Source organism: Hippopotamus amphibius, chromosome 7 (assembly GCF_030028045.1).
Source record: "Hippopotamus amphibius kiboko isolate mHipAmp2 chromosome 7, mHipAmp2.hap2, whole genome shotgun sequence".
Lineage (NCBI taxonomy): Eukaryota > Metazoa > Chordata > Mammalia > Artiodactyla > Hippopotamidae > Hippopotamus > Hippopotamus amphibius.
The window spans coordinates 67,512,180-67,528,194 of NC_080192.1; the positions used below are offsets into that span (position 1 = coordinate 67,512,180).

Sequence of the window (16,015 nt, forward strand, 5' to 3'; positions counted from 1 at the left end):
ACCTAAGATCACACAACTAGGAAGTATCACAGACAAACTGAAATATCAGGACCTCTGACTCTTTTCTTATTTTTTCTAGAAAGTAGAAAACAATAATTTTACAATTCACTTAATGGCAATAGGTAAACATCAAATTAGCAATGATTATCTTCAAAAGTTATTACACTAGCTGTGCTGTCATTTCTTAATGTTGATCAGATACCTAGAGCCATAGACATTTCCCACATAAGATGCATCATATAAATCAGACTTGGTTTATCATCAGTATTTATAAAACTAGACCTAGAGAAGTATTAGATCTTTGGACATATGCATGGTCTTCATATAGCGAATGTTTAGCCTGCCCTGATTATTACAAAATCAGAACAGTGAGACTCTTCACTGGCTGGCTCCTTTAAAACCCTTATTTTAGCCACTTCAGTAGTCAATAAAGCTACCCCAACAATAATGAGAAACTACTGCACACATATTGGAATGGCTAAAATCCAAACACTAACAAAACCAAAGACTGACAAGGATGTGGAGAAATGGGAACTCTCATTCATTACTAGGGCAAATGCAAAATGGTGCAGCTACTTTGGAAGACAGTTTGCTACTTTCTTACAAAGTGAAACACAGGCTTACCATAGGATCCAGCAATCACACTCCAAATGAATTAAAAATTTATGTTCACATATATCTCTACAAATGAATGTTGATATTAGCTTTATTCATAATTGCTAATATAAAAGTAGAAGAAGCCAATCTGAAAAGGCTATATGATTCCAACCATGTGATATATTGAAAAAGGCAAAAGTACAGAGAAAACAGAAAGGTCAGAGGTTGCTTGGGGCTTGAGGTGATGGGTTAGAGAGAAGAATTGGTAGAACACAGAATGTTTTTAGAGTGGGAAAATTATTTTGTATCATACTGTAATGGTAGATAAATGGCATTATGTATTTGTTAAAACCCGTAGAATTTACAACACAAAATGTTAACCCTAATGTAAACTATGGACTTTAGTTAATAGAAATGTATTTATAAAGATATGATGAATGTACCACAAATATAATGCAAGTTGTTAAGAACAGGAGGAAATTTGCAGGTAGGGCAGCAAGTCGGTTTATGGGATCTCTGCACTTACTGTGCAATTCTCCTATAAACCTAAAACTGATGAAAAATAAAAAAAATAAAATTAATTTTATTTTTAATTTACTTATTTTTTTAATTATAAAAAGTCTACATTGTAGTGTTTTGAGGAGTAAATGAAATAAAGTTGTGTAAAATACTGAACCCAAGTCCTTGTAAAAATTTCAGGGAAGGCAGTCTACAGAGATTACTGTAAATTTTTATAAAATTACAGACTTTGAAAATCTTTCCAAACACAGAGTTTCCAGTGTCTATGACTAGCTGAAGCTGTGTTTCTTCTCTACCCCTAAAAAAAAAAAAAAAAATAAGGCTATACCCTCAAGGCATTCTGATCATTAGCGATAAAGCACAGGTCAAATATTGAAAGCTGAAAGCTGAGAGTTTTTTTCTCTTCAGGTCAAATTTATCTTCACAATAAATTTGTTACTAATTGTTTCCTCAACAGCCCAGCTGTGTTTACTCAGGATCTCTAGATGGTGATCTTTTCTAGAGCTAACAGAAGTTTATGCAAAATAAAATAAAATAAAATAAAATAAAATAATAAAATAAATTGTTTATTTTGTACTTAACAAGATCTTATTCCCAACAACAGTGTAATCCTTTAGGGAAAAGCATTCAAGAGAGTCATCAAATGAATTTCCCACTTTTCAAATATGATACATAAATTGAATACAAACATTGTATCAATCAGATCTTTATGGTGTTATGATGGTCACTAAAATTGTCCACTTTCAGGACTTTGTAGCATTGGCAAGATGTGTTCAAAGGATAAGAAATTAAACTCTTTAGTAAACAAATGTAACTCAATATTGCGTATAGTACATGCTCAACAATACCATTTACAAATATGGGACTCTACTAATTTCTCACTGACATTTTAAAACTAATTGTCTATTTCATGTTTAGGTAGGATTAGGATTTTTTTTTTTTTAAGTAAAGACAGACAAATACCGAAGTCTAAGAAGTTTAGCGAGGAAAACAATTGGAAGCTTTAAAATTGGGCTTTATTTTTGGCCCCTCAATGAAGAGCTTGCTGTTTAATGAATTTCTTTTTTTTATCACCAGATTTGGGCTGCTAAGTACAGGAACAGCTTAATGTTGTAGTTAAAATTAGCTAATCTAGGGGCCCTAGAACCAATTCTATCATTCAGCAAGGAGTTCCAGCTCAGTCATGAGTGCAAGGAACTTCAAACATGATTACTGAACACTAAGATGACTCACCATCTTCAGTCTTTCTCATGTGTCAACTCTGACCTTTTACTCCAATTTTATACCTAGGGATGAGCTCTGTTCTTTGTAGGGAGTCCTCTCTGGATGTTGAAACTAAAACAAAAAGGATCACTTGTAAAATTCACAATATCCTAAAAGAATAAACAAATCACATCTTCACGAGGAATAATACAACACCATTCCTAACACTCAGAACAAAGAGAAAATGTCCACAAGGATTCCAATAAGAATATAGATGACTTAATTGAGTGAAAGTCATCATCAGTAAACAAGGCAAAAAATATGTATATATAGAGAGAGCTGCTTCTCTATGGCATCAGGCCAAAGAAAAATTCAGTTTGAACAATTACACATGGAACCAGAATTCTGTGGTCCTGATGCAATTTTCTCATGGTCTAACTCAATCCATACTTTAGAATTAAGAGCATCTCAAATAGCAGTCCCCCTTTTTTCTTTCATTTTTATATTTTTTTGGGGGGGTGGGGAGGATATTTGGAGGAGGGTAGATAAGAGACATGGGTAGTGGGGGATTTAGGACATTTTAGAATTTAACAAAAACTTTGTATCCTCACTTCTTTCTCTTTCTGTGTGTGTGTGTGTGTGTGTGTGTGTATACACATATGCATATATAAAGATACATAGAAATAAAGATAAACCCAGAGTCAGCAAGAGTGACATCAATGGTTTAATGGATGGGGGAACTTACACATCTGAAGCAAGGTCCTGGAGTGACACCCCTCCGTGTGCAGCTGGTGGTGGGTGGCTGTCTTCCCTGGAGGCGGGTGGTGGGGGGGAGGGAGATTACCAGTTATAGGCAAATTGACGTTAGGAAGGCACATTAGTTACCAGGGAAACCAGTAGAGGGGCATGCCCCTCACCACACTTTTGATAAGAACAATTACCACCTGGGGCTTGGGACAAGTGCATAGGGAGGTCAGTCACATGCCTAGGGTGTAGGTGACATCGCCAGTGGTCAGGCAGGGGATGTACAGAGAGCAAGAGAGCAGCCATCTTGAGTGGCCTGACTATATATATATATATATATATATACACACACCTCAAGGAGGCCATAAACCCAAATGAATGAATGTATAGCATATTCTTCAAGTATTTGTATATGCAAACCACTGTCTTTTAGTTGGAATTGTGGAATTAATGGTTTTCAGTGAGTTCTCATCTACTGTCTGTCACAAATATGGAGTCTGTCACAAATGCTTAATATAGGCTATTTCAGCCCAGGACCCAAACATGACAGTGAGTGTGCAGCCTCGTGCATCAGCAGCTGGTTAAGGCTGTGAGAGGCTCTAATTTAAAAAAGCAGGGCCTGGAAAGAAGCAGAAGGTACACTGCCATACCACAGATATGAAATGTAAAATGACTGACTTCTCTTCAATTAAGAAGAGAAACTCCTCCATAGGCGTAATGACAGCATTTCCATCCCTTACACTGTTGGGGGACTGTCACAGTCATCAGTCTGTGAGCATGCTGGGATGTGCCCATTTTTTCTCTTCAGTCTCCTTAGTCTGTGGTCTAGGCATATATTTTTCTGCTTGGTAGTTTGGAAACTAACCAAGGAGGTTCTAAAAAAAAGGCTTCAGATTATAATTACCTGAAAAGCTTTTAAAAGTGAGTCCTGCTCCTAGAAGATCTAATATGATCAGTCTGGATGGGGGTGTAGGCATAGAGATTAGTAGAATTTCGGAGGGACTTTAATGTCTAACCATTGTGAGCACCCATCACTTCTGTCGTCTCAAATACATGTTTATCCAAGGGGACACAAAAAATCACAAGGCCCATCCCTTCAGTGTTAACAGTCTCTTTCAGCTTTGTTAGCAATTAAAGAAATATTTTAGTCCAAAATGTGTTTCTGTTGTTGGCACATGAATTATAACACATTTCCAAGCCAAGTTCCTAGAGGTAAAGACAAAATTTGTAGTATGCAAACACATTTGAGAGAACAAAAGATTCTGAGGTTTAATATCAAAACAATAGCCTTTGCTTAATTTTTAGAACCAACGTAGGAAAGAGTACGAGAAAGTTGCAATTTACCAATTTACATATATTAGCAAATATTTTTGGTTGTAATGAGCATAGTGATCCAAAGTTATCCACAAAAACAATTTTCATTTAAAATCCTCAAGGTAATTTAAATAACTATATTAACAATTAGTGAGTAAACACTTTTACTCAACATAAAGTTGACGTTCAGCATCTGAGGCGCCTGGTACCTTTTTGCTTCTACACCAGGGTCAGCAAGTTGCAATCCATGGGACACATCAGGCCCACCTTCTGTTCTGGCATGGTCCACACGCTATGATTTTTACATTTTTCAAGTAGTTGAAAACAAGTCAAAGGAAGGATAATATTTCATGACGTGAAAATTATGTCAAATTGAAATCCCAGTTCTCATAAATAAAGTTTTATCAGGGCTCAGTCATGCTCATATAATGTCTATGAAACTTGTAATGAAGTACATATAGTTCACAAAGCCTAAAATATTTATTTTCTAGGCTTTTACAGGAAACATTTACAGACCCTTATCCTAAATCCATTTTCCTTTGCCTAAAATAGTTTCTAATTGCCACAATCCTCAAATTTATTCTATTCAAAAATCCTTTCTATATTTTTCCTTATCTTCTTTTCTCATTCCCCTTTCTTCCTCCACTCTCTCTTCTGTTTGGGTTTTTTTCTTTGGGGGGGTGTGGGAAGACATTCTGGAACCTTTTTGAAACATTGAAAATGTTGAAGTATGTGGGCCGAGCGATGGGATTCAGAATGTCCTGCTTGAGCAGTGGAGGAGCTGAGGGTGCGGGGCGTGGAGACTAATATCACCCTGTTTGGTCCTGAGGGATGGCTGGTTAGCCAAAGACGGGTAAGATTCCTCAGAGGAGGAACAACCTAAGACAGGCACAGCCGCAGAGGGGCCAACAGGGATGGTGCATAGAGCCTTCCTTATATCACCCTGTTTGGCCCTAGAGGATGACTGGTTAGCCAGAGAAGGGTAAGATTCCTCAAGGGAGGAACAACCTAAGACAGGCACAGTCGCAGAGGGGCCAATAGGGGTGGGGCACAGACCCCTAATATCTGAGAGAGATCTCCTGCCCCCAGGGCTGTTTTGCTCTCCACCCCCAGCTCAAATCCACACCTGCTCAACTCGGACCCAGGAAGTAAACAAAGATAATTGCCTCAGTCATGTGAGGCCTTTGATTGTTTATGAGTGTAACCTGAGAATGTTAGCCCACGAACTCAATAAAAGCAACTTGGGATGAGTCAGCAGGGCTCTTGATCCGAGAGGTCTTGAGCCCCCCGGTCCCACTTTTCTCTTCAGTCTGTGTCTGTGTCTTCTTCAAGCTTGCGGCACCCGTCACTCACCTCGAGTCACCGAGCTGGTCTCGGCGGGGGGGGGGGGGGGGGGGGGCAGGGAGATGCTGAAGGAAATAGTGATCATACAAATTATTCAATAGATAGTCATTGTATAAGTGTTTGATGTGTATCCTTTGTATGTGTTCTTGCAAAATCTATATTGTTTTGATTGTATTTTTATAATTATGTGACAATTTATGATGTCTTCGCGTGTTAGTTTTTATTGTTTACATCTAGAAGACCATTGCTCTTAATCTCTTCACATTTCTCTCTTATTAGTATTTTTTATGTACTCCATGTTTTTCTGTGCACTCTCAAACTGATGGGCACTGACCTGGACTGCTTCCCTCTCCCAGACTCAAATGGCACTGTGAGGAACATCCTTGCATGTGCTCTTTATGGATTAAATTAAAAATTTATTCAGTTTGTGTCCTCAAAACAGAAATTCTACTATCATAGAACATATTGATACTAAATTTGTTAGGTATCACCAAATTAGTCTCAGCAGTAACACCACTGGTGTGCAGTCCCATCAGCGAGTATGAGGTTTCCAAGAACCCAAGGATTTACTTTCTAGAGTAAACATGAAGTACCAGTAATATGGTTTTGTGCTGAGGTACAGCCATAATGCACTGCAAATATCTCAATTTCTAGTTTTCCCAAATTGCAATTTGCATTTTAGTAGTTCTACTTCACTAGTGTGTGGTACGTAGTGTATTTATTATGTGAATAAATTATCAAAATCAGACCTTCCTAGTATATAAAGTAAAATTGTATTTCATTACTTAAGTGTTTTACGTTTAATAAACAATGCGACAGGCAGCATAATGTCCCAAAGTTGTCTGCATACTAATCCTAGGAACCTCTAAATGTGTTATGCAACAAAGCAGAATTAAAGTTGCAGATGGAATTAAGGTTTGTATTAGCTGATCTTAAATTGTGAATTGTGTTGTAGATGATCTTGGTGGATCCAATGTAATCACAATTGTCCTTAAACATGGAAGATGAAGACAGAAAAGCCAGTTAGACTCAAAGAAGGAAACATAATGATGGGGTTGGTGTCAGAGTGATGCAAGGTAGGGATGATTTAACTGGCCATTGCTAGCTTTGAAAATTAAGAAAGAGAACGAGCCATGGAATAACATCAGTCTCCAGAAGCCTAAAAGGGCAGGAAAACTATGCTCTCTGTTTTAGGATGAATACTGGTTTCCTCAAATATTCATGTCTCAATCTATGAAACCTGTGAAGATACTACCTTCCATGATAAAAGGGACTTTGCAGATTGATTACAGTAAGGATTTTGAGATGAGCTAATCTGAGATTATCTGGGTGGGCCCAATGTAATCATGTAATAGTCTTTATAAGCGAGGCAGAAGGATCAGGGCAAACTAGGAGATGTGATAATGAAAGCAAGCTGTTGGAGTAATATGAGGAAGGAGCCATGAGCTAAAGAATATAAGTAGATTCTAGAAGGTGAAAAAGGCAAAGAAACAAATTCCTCTCAGAGCCGCCCATAAAATCAGCCTTTGACCTTAATTGAGAATCTAATTTTGGACTTCTTCCCTCCAAAAGTGTAAGATATTATACATGTGTTATCATAAGTAAGTTTATGGTTATTTGTTACAGCAGCAACAGGAAACCGATAGAGATTGTGAAGCTCGAACATAGAATGGTGCTGTAACAAATACCTAAAAACGTGGACGTGGCTTTGGAATTGGGTAATAGGTAGTATCTAGTAGAAAAGTCAGGAGCACAGTGGAGAAAAATTACATTATCTTTGGGAATATCTACATCATCATAAACAGACCGTGGATAGAAATCAATGTGCTGCTGGGGAGTGCTCAGAGGAAAGCAGTAGCATGTTATTGGAGACTTGATGAAAGGTCATTCCTGTTATATAGTGGCAGAATATTTAGCTGAATTGTGTTCTTTCCTAAATGGAAAACAAAACTTGTAAGCAATGGAATTGGCTACGTAATTGAGGATGTTTCTAGTTAAGTGCTAAAAGTATGGTCCAATTTTCTTCTTGCGGTTTATAGCAAAATGCAAGAAGAAAAAGATAAATTGAAGAATAAACTGCTAAGCAAAAAAGAACCAGATCTTGATAATTTGTGGAATTCTCAGCCTATCTATATAGCAAAAGACACTGAAATTAGGACATTCATGGTCTGGAAAGTGGGCTCTGGAGAGAAAGCCAAAGCTATAGCCAGATAACCTTTTGCTAATGTCTCAGAAGGAGCAAAAATTACAGTATTTAGATATACAGAGGTCTCTTTCAAGAGATTCAGCTCACAACTCATGGATTCCTTGCCCAATTTAGCATAAGCAAAAAATAAAGATAAAAATATTTAAGAAAAACCATTGAAAAGACTTTTGACTAAGGGAGTCAATCATAAAACACACAGAAGACCCACACTGTTTTGATAATGTTATATCAGCAGAAACACTGAAGCTTGGATGGAAAGGGTCAGAGACAGAAGGATATGAGAGAAGGCTGTTGACTCCCAAAATTCAACAGTGGGATAAAACAAGCTGATAAAACTACTTAGCTGAAAACACATACTCTCTATGTCTTCATAAAAAAGGAAGGATTGCTCAGAGGGCAGAGCCAAAGAGAGCAAAACCTTGGGCCTAGAAAGTGGTGCCTTGAGTCATAGAAAAATTTTTCCCAAGCCTTGAAACATAATGGCGATTTCTCTGTTGAATTTTAAAAATTGCTTAGAACTGATGACTCCCTTCTTCTTCCATTTTCTCCCTTTTGAATAGGAATGTCTAAAACTAATATCCAATGTCAGTTAAAACATATTAATTTTTAGTATTGATAATTTATTTTCTAGTTTCATAGGTTTACAGATAGAGAGGAATTTTGCCCCAGGATGAGCCTCCTCTATACCTGATTTAGGTTACTTAGATGAGGGGTCCCCAACCCCTGGGAATTAGGCCACACAGCAAGAGGTGAGCGGCGGGCAAGCGGGTGCAGCTTCATCTCTATTTACAGCTGCTTCCCATCTTTTGCGTTACCACCAGAGCTCTGCCTCCTGTCAGATCAGTGGCAGCATTAGATTCTCATAGAAGCACAAACTCTACTGTGAGCTATACATGCAAGGGATCAAGGTTGTGTTCTCTTTATGAGAAGTCAGTGCCTAATGATCTGAGGTGGAGCTGAGGGGGTGATGCTAGTGCTGGGGAGTAGCTGCAAATACAGATTATCATTAGCAGAGAGGTTTGACTGCACAGAGACCATAATAAATCAATTGCTTACAGACTCATATCTAAACCCTATCAGTGGGTGGCAAGTGAAAACAAAGTCAGGGCTCCCACTGATCCTGCATTATGGTGAGTTGTAAAATTATTTCATTATATATTACAATTTAATAATAATAGAAGTAAAGTGCACAATAAATGTAATGTGCTCGAATCATCCCCAAACCATCCTACCCCCCCCACCCCACCCCATCCCTGCCCTGTCCATGGAAAAATTGTCTTCCATGAAACTGGCCCCTGGTGCCAAAAATGTTGGAGACTGCTGATTTAGATGATGAGATTTGGGTCTTTTGAGCTGATGATATTAAAGTGAAAATTTTGATTTGCAATTGCTGCTACAATGGGATAAGACTTTGGGGATGTGGTGAATGTATTTTTCGTATGAGTTAGACATGAATCTTTGTGGGACAGATGGCAGGCTGTGGCAGACGGAATAATGGTCACCCGAAATTTCCTTGTCCTCATCCCAGAGACTGTGAATATATTACCTTACATAGTGAAATGGACTTTAAAGATACAATTAAGAATATTGAGATGGGGAATTATCTTGGATTAACTGGGTGAGCCCAATATAATTAAGAGTCTTTATCAGAGGAGGATCAGAGTAGTAACAGATGTGATTATGGAAGCAAGAGTTTGGAGTAATATGAAGATGGGACAATGACCTATGGAATGCAAGTGACCTTTAAAAACTGAAGAAAAAGGCAAATAAATGGATTATACTCTAAGCTTCTCTAGAAAGGATTACAACCCTCCTGATGTAGTGATTTAAGTCCAGTGAGACCTATTTTGTATTTGTAACTTACAGAATTATTAAATGATAAATTTATGTTGTTTTAAGTCACTAAGTTGATGATAATTTTTTTACAGCAGCAATAGCAAACTAATATAAAAAATGACAGTTTTTGTGGTTGTTGTTTCTTTGGTGTTAGAAAGACTCTTGGATTTCCCAGAATCTTTGAGTGAACAGCTTAAAATGGGTGATTATTTTGGAATATCTTTATTTTTCAGTAGACTACAGAGCAGGACCACATCCAAATTCAGTTATTATGAAGCTTGTCTGAGTTGATATATGTTTCCAACACTGTGCTGTGAATGTAAGTGAAAGCTGGCAGAGATACCTTAGCATCTGGGAAATGCTACAAATTGTGATAATCTGATAAAAGGGATAGATGGTAAATTTCTGAAGATATGCAAACATAATCTTATAATCGTAAGAGTCCAGCATCTAAAACTGTTCTTGGCATCTGGTGGTCAAAAAATATTTATCAAATAAATGTCATTAAATCACCTGTGCTTCCCAGAAAAATCATGTTGTTTCTTATCTTCAAGTGCTTTCTCATCCTATGTCCTCTGTCAGAGATGTCTTCCATTCCCTGCTCAACTCCTGAGTCTCCACCTTTCAAACATCCTTGGTATCATATCAGATGTCTCTTCCCTGCAATCTTTTTCTATTGCTCTTTGTATAACCATAATATTTGGTGTTTTTTTTATAATAATAATAGTTTTTATTATTTTATAATATTCAGAATATTTTTATTTATGTCACACATTCCTATGATTGTTTCCTACAATGCAAGGAGGTTTTCTCTTGGTGAACAATCTGCTGTATTTATTTCTGTATTCCTAGCATCTCTTACAATGGGAGGAACTCAGAGCTTATGAAGGCATGTAAGAAATGAATAAAGTATTATGTAACTGACAGCATGGATGGATAAACATAAATGCTTGTATATATGAGGGAGGACTGTTTCTAGGTCCTCCCCCTATTTGTTTTCCATTTACTGTCATAGCTGCTTAAATGATTGCAATGACCTATTTCTTTTCTTTTTTTAAAATTGAGATAAGACTGGCATATAACACTGGGTAAGTTTAAGGTGTACAATGTGTTGATTTGATACATTTGTATACTGCAGTATGATTGCCACAGTAGCATTGGATAACATCTCTACCATATCACATAATTATCACATAACTATCATTTTTTTATGGTGAGAATATTTAAGATATAGTTTCTTAGTGACTCTGAGGTATATAATACAGTTTCTCAGAATTAAATACAGTTTTTTTTTCCCTTATAGTAGCTATCATTTTAAAACATTTAGAAAATTTTAGAAATGTGTGTGCACTTGTCTAAAAACATGGGATTCTTTGGGTGAGCAGTTGATGATGAGTTGCCTCTCAGACTAACAGGAGTTGATTCTGAGGGCAAATCTTGGACTCAAAAGTCATCTATGGGAAGTATGCATTGATTAACGCTTCAAAGGTGATATCCCCCAAGCTATTCATAAAACCTCCCTGTCTTAGTCTTTGGGGACTGTTAGAATAGCATAAACTGGGTGGCTCAGAAGCAACAGAAATTTATTTTTAATGTTCTGGAGACTGAGAAGTCCAAGAGCAAGTCACCAGCAGATTCAGTGTCTGATGAAGATCCACTTCCTTGTTCATAGTTGGCCATCTCTCACTGTAAGTTCTCATGTTAGAAGAAGATGAGGAAGCTTTCTGGGGTCTATTTTTTAAAGACAATATTCTCATTCATTTGGACTCCTCCCTCATAACATAGTCACCTCCCAAAGGCCTTACCTACACATTTTATCACATTAAAGACTGGATTCTAACATAGACATTTTTGGGGGGAGGCATACCCAAAAAATTCAGTCTATGTCAAGCACCTTGTTTTGTTTTGCTTTCATTCTCTGAACTCTCAAGTTGATAGAATCATATGATTTAGAAGTAAAAGTGTGTGTATAAGGTGGGAAAGATCAGAATGATCAGCAATGGTTGGAGAGCAAAGAATTCCTGAAATTAAAAAGGACAATAGAAATCAGAAGCACGAATCTTGGAGCCATTAACACAAACAAATAGTCTAATTTCAATAGGTCCCCCAAAAAAGTGTAGTAATTTAGAAAGTTATAATAACAATTTGAAAGTTATAATAACCATTATAAATAACAACAGAAACTGCCTTTTTATAAAAATTTTAGGGAAAACTCTTACCAATAAAAATAGAAATAGGTAAGCAAGGTGTCCTTTTAATGTCATAAAAGATATTGCTTTGTAACCCCACTAAAGCATTAAGTGAGTAAATATCAAATAATTAGTATTATATATTAACTTGTAGACTTTTTTGTTAGAGGTGCAAATTATCTCCACCCTGTAAAATATAATGACCCTAAATACCATAATTTTATTCCCTGTAAGACATTGATAAGTTCTGAACATACCTTAGCAATCTTTCTAACATTATTTACACAATTACCAGCATTTTAAATGCCCTTAGAACCAGACTTTCCATCCTATCAGTCCCCTCAAATAATGAGCATAATAAAATACTGAATATGTGTTTTATATATTTGTGTGTGTCAATTTTTTAATTTTTAAAAAAATCATACTTTGGCAAAATTCGTATAGTGTGTCCTACATTAGGATACATCTTTTTTTTAATTAATTAATTTGTTTACTTATTGGCTGCGTTGGGTCTCTGTTGCTGCCCACGGGCTTTGTCTAATTGCATTAAGTGGGGGCTACTCTTCGTTGTGGTGTGCGGTCTCTTCATTGCCGTGGCTTCTCTTGTTGCAGAGCACGGGCTTTAAATGCGTGGGCTTCAATAGTTGTGGCACATGGGCTCAATAGTTGTGGTGCATGGGCTTAATTGCTCCATGGCATGTGGCATTTTCCTGGGCCAGGGGTTGAAACTGTGTCCCCTGCATTGGCAGGGAGATTCTTAACCACTGTACCACCCAGGAAGTCCCAGGATATATCTTTATCAAAACAATTTACTAGTTGAAATGAATTTATCATGGCTCCAAAACCTTACATTTACTTCCGTGGTTCTAGTCTTTCCTTTTATAGAAGGAAGAGGCTGGCTTAGATAAGTGGGTTTTCTCCTGTGATTTTAGTATGCCATGACTCAGTTTGGTTTTATCCAGGGAATGTCCCATCTAATGAAAGAAAACCCAAGATAAAGAAAAATCTCCCAATTCAGATCAATGAAGGTCTGAGGGAAGAGCACCCTTGAACACTCAAGGTGAATTAACTATAAATATAGATGGTCAGTCTCATCAATGCTTGCTAGCTACAGGTGATATTCTTCCTATATTAAACGCTGATACTTTCACTCTGCCACCTTTGCTAAACCTCTTCCTCTGACTAAATATACCGCAGAGATTTTCCTCTCTCCTATCCATGAAATGTAATCTTTGTGCCTTTACTGGAGTAAAAGTAAAATAGCATCATCCTTTCTGTTCTGTGATACCACCTCTGCAAATTTAATAGGGAGATACATACTTTGCAAATGGAATGTTACCATTAGATGTCCATTAGATGGGCTATTTCTTGAGGTTCCAGAGAACGCCTCTATTCCTAATCAACTTATATCTTCTCTGGGTGTACTTTTGCCTTCTTGCTATATTTAATGCCTACCAGATAAAGCTCTTGACACCAGAGCTGATACTCTATAGCCTAGAAATTCTCCTGACATAGGAATAATAGTTGGAAAAACTCAGAGAATGTCAAATATGCTCTCAAAAACCAGTCACATGAAAGGACAGGAACCTCCAGTCAGAGCATACTTTCCATTCCTTTTACTATAGCATTTTCCCACATCCCTGCCCGCCTCTGAGTCTCTGCTGAATGCAAGTGATGTTGACTAAATCCTTTGCTATAGCAAGATCTAAATAAACAGTTCCTACTTGTTCTCATTTGGGCTGCCTTTGTTTATTTCACATAACCAAAGGTGACCTAGGTGGAAAGGCATCTTCAATGAGAAGCTATAAGTAGAAAATTAAGTTCAAAGCCTTGGAAAGGAGAGTTGGGAGAAAGAGACACTCTATCTGGTGGCCTGGGTGCTTGGACAGAAGTGTATAAATAACCAATATTATGGGAATCCCAAGGATTTCCTATGAAAGAACTTGTAGCTGGTGTAAAAAATTTTCAGGAGAAAAGTGAAAGGAAGCCCACTTTCAAATCCATGGCAATCTATTTAAGAAACTCATTATCTAAAATGATGCCGTTATATTTAAACAGCTTCTGCATTTTAAGAATGCCAGAGTTGTACAGGGGAAAACTGGGTTGCTCCTTATCCTTAAGGTAGATATCAAGAGGATACTACATACAACACAGGGAATAATTTCTAGAACTTACAGAATGAGTTTCAGTTCCCTCATCATCTCTATGGCTCTAGACAGTCACATCCCTTCTCTGGACACAGATATCTCATTCGTAAAATGAGGAGGTTTAACTTGATTGTTGTGAGTACTTTCTTCATATGTAAATCTGTTAGTAAGAGCCCATAGTGTCTCCACTGCATGATATGTGATAAGACTTTCTGTAGATACTGTTCTTTCAAAAATATGTTTATGACCTTTAGGGAAGTCAGCTTGAGACAACCATATTTTGCTTTAAATGAATGCACATATTAGAAAACAAAAGTGAAAATTTTTACACTGTTCCTTTTCTAACTCAGAAGGAAAAATAATTGGCAGTCCAATTATTTTAATATTGAAAGTTTGAGTTGGCATACAAAACCCTCACCAGAATTTCTAAATTTGTTGGAAGAGCTCAACTTCATTCTCTAATCCCCATTCCCTAGCTTAGAGATGGGTTTTTATTTTTTTCCTCTCTGAATTCTCTATTCAAATGTTAAGTACAGCAACCAAGTCAGATAAAGCACTGAGAATACCATCTTACAGAATTCTGTATTCCCTAAATATGAAGCTATGTACTGATAATTCTGCCTGAAGTATAATACAGGAAGCATAAATTTGCTAGATACATTTACCGTTTTTAAACATAACTCATATTCAGGGCTCTTTAGTGTAGGAGTTTGTATATTTGAATCCTTCCTTTACAGGGCCATTCTGCATAAAGGGTCAATTTCTTCAGTTCCACATGGAAATGTTACACAATCGATTCAGAATGGTCTGGTTTATTTTTTATTAGCAACATATTGCAAAACTGATGATCTTTAATTTGGAAGGCAGAATTCCTTTCTATCCAAATTCAGGACAATAGGACAAGAAGAGTTTTTCTAATTGATTGAATCTCTGTGAAAGTTAATGTGCAGCCCTGGACTTCCTAATTTGATTTTATTTCTTAGCTCTTCTCTTTTAGTTCCCTCAGGCTCAGTCTTAACATTGTTTACCAACTGCTGCTTACAATTACAATCACTATATTTTAATAACATAATGAAGAAACAAAATAGACATTTCCCAAGATTTAGATTTATGTCAAAATGTGCCAGAATGGTCACATTTCACTGGGATTCAGTGATAGCATTCAGTAGAAGGATCCAGTTCCTTAATGGTTTCTCTGTTCTCTTTCTTTTCCTACAAACATGCTCTGAATCAAACAGATGAATGCCAAATGCAGAAATGTTCCTAGGCCCTTGGGTGGATTTTCAGGGCATGAGGAGATTACACCTTGTTATGCTACAGGAAACCAAAGGAATATGGTGACTTGGTCAAAATTAAATCCAGCACTATTTTCTTTCAGTGAGTAAATCTTCATTGCCAAATATACACATCCAAGTGGTGAGCAACACTCACAGGATCTCTGTCTTTCCATAGTTTAGAGTCTAGTGGGTGAAACAGACATGAAATGTATGTGTTTATATGTCTTCTCTTGATTCTAGTCAATCACCATTCTATTAAATCTGTTCCAGTTTACAGTGAAATTGTGTGGACTCACTGATATCCTTTATTTTTATTCCTTTTTCTCCCCACTCTAATCACATTCTTATCCCTAACGCTGCTAATATTCTTATCTTTATTTACCAATGACTTCCACATCGCCAAATGCAATAAATTTTTTTCTCATTTTTATCTTAACCTATTAGCAGAATTTGATTAACTTATTCATACATCTTACTTTAAATAGGATCTATCCATATCTATCTATCATCTATCTATTGTCTCACTATCTCACTCTCTCTCTCTATCATCTAGTTACATCTAAATCTATCTAAATATCCATCTATCATCTATCAATCTTTTCCCACTCCCTTTTCTCTCTGTCCACATTCCTCACTGGT

The 16,015-nt window shown here is 36.8% G+C and overlaps 1 non-coding gene across 1 annotated transcript; it reads right to left on the reverse strand.

Moving 5' to 3' along the window:
• Positions 1 to 253: 253 nt before the first annotated feature.
• On the reverse strand, positions 254 to 384 carry LOC130857904 (small nucleolar RNA SNORA72). The gene has a single exon (XR_009054900.1). It is a non-coding gene; the product is annotated as a small nucleolar RNA SNORA72 (small nucleolar RNA).
• Between the last annotated feature and the right edge of the window lie 15,631 nt (positions 385 to 16,015).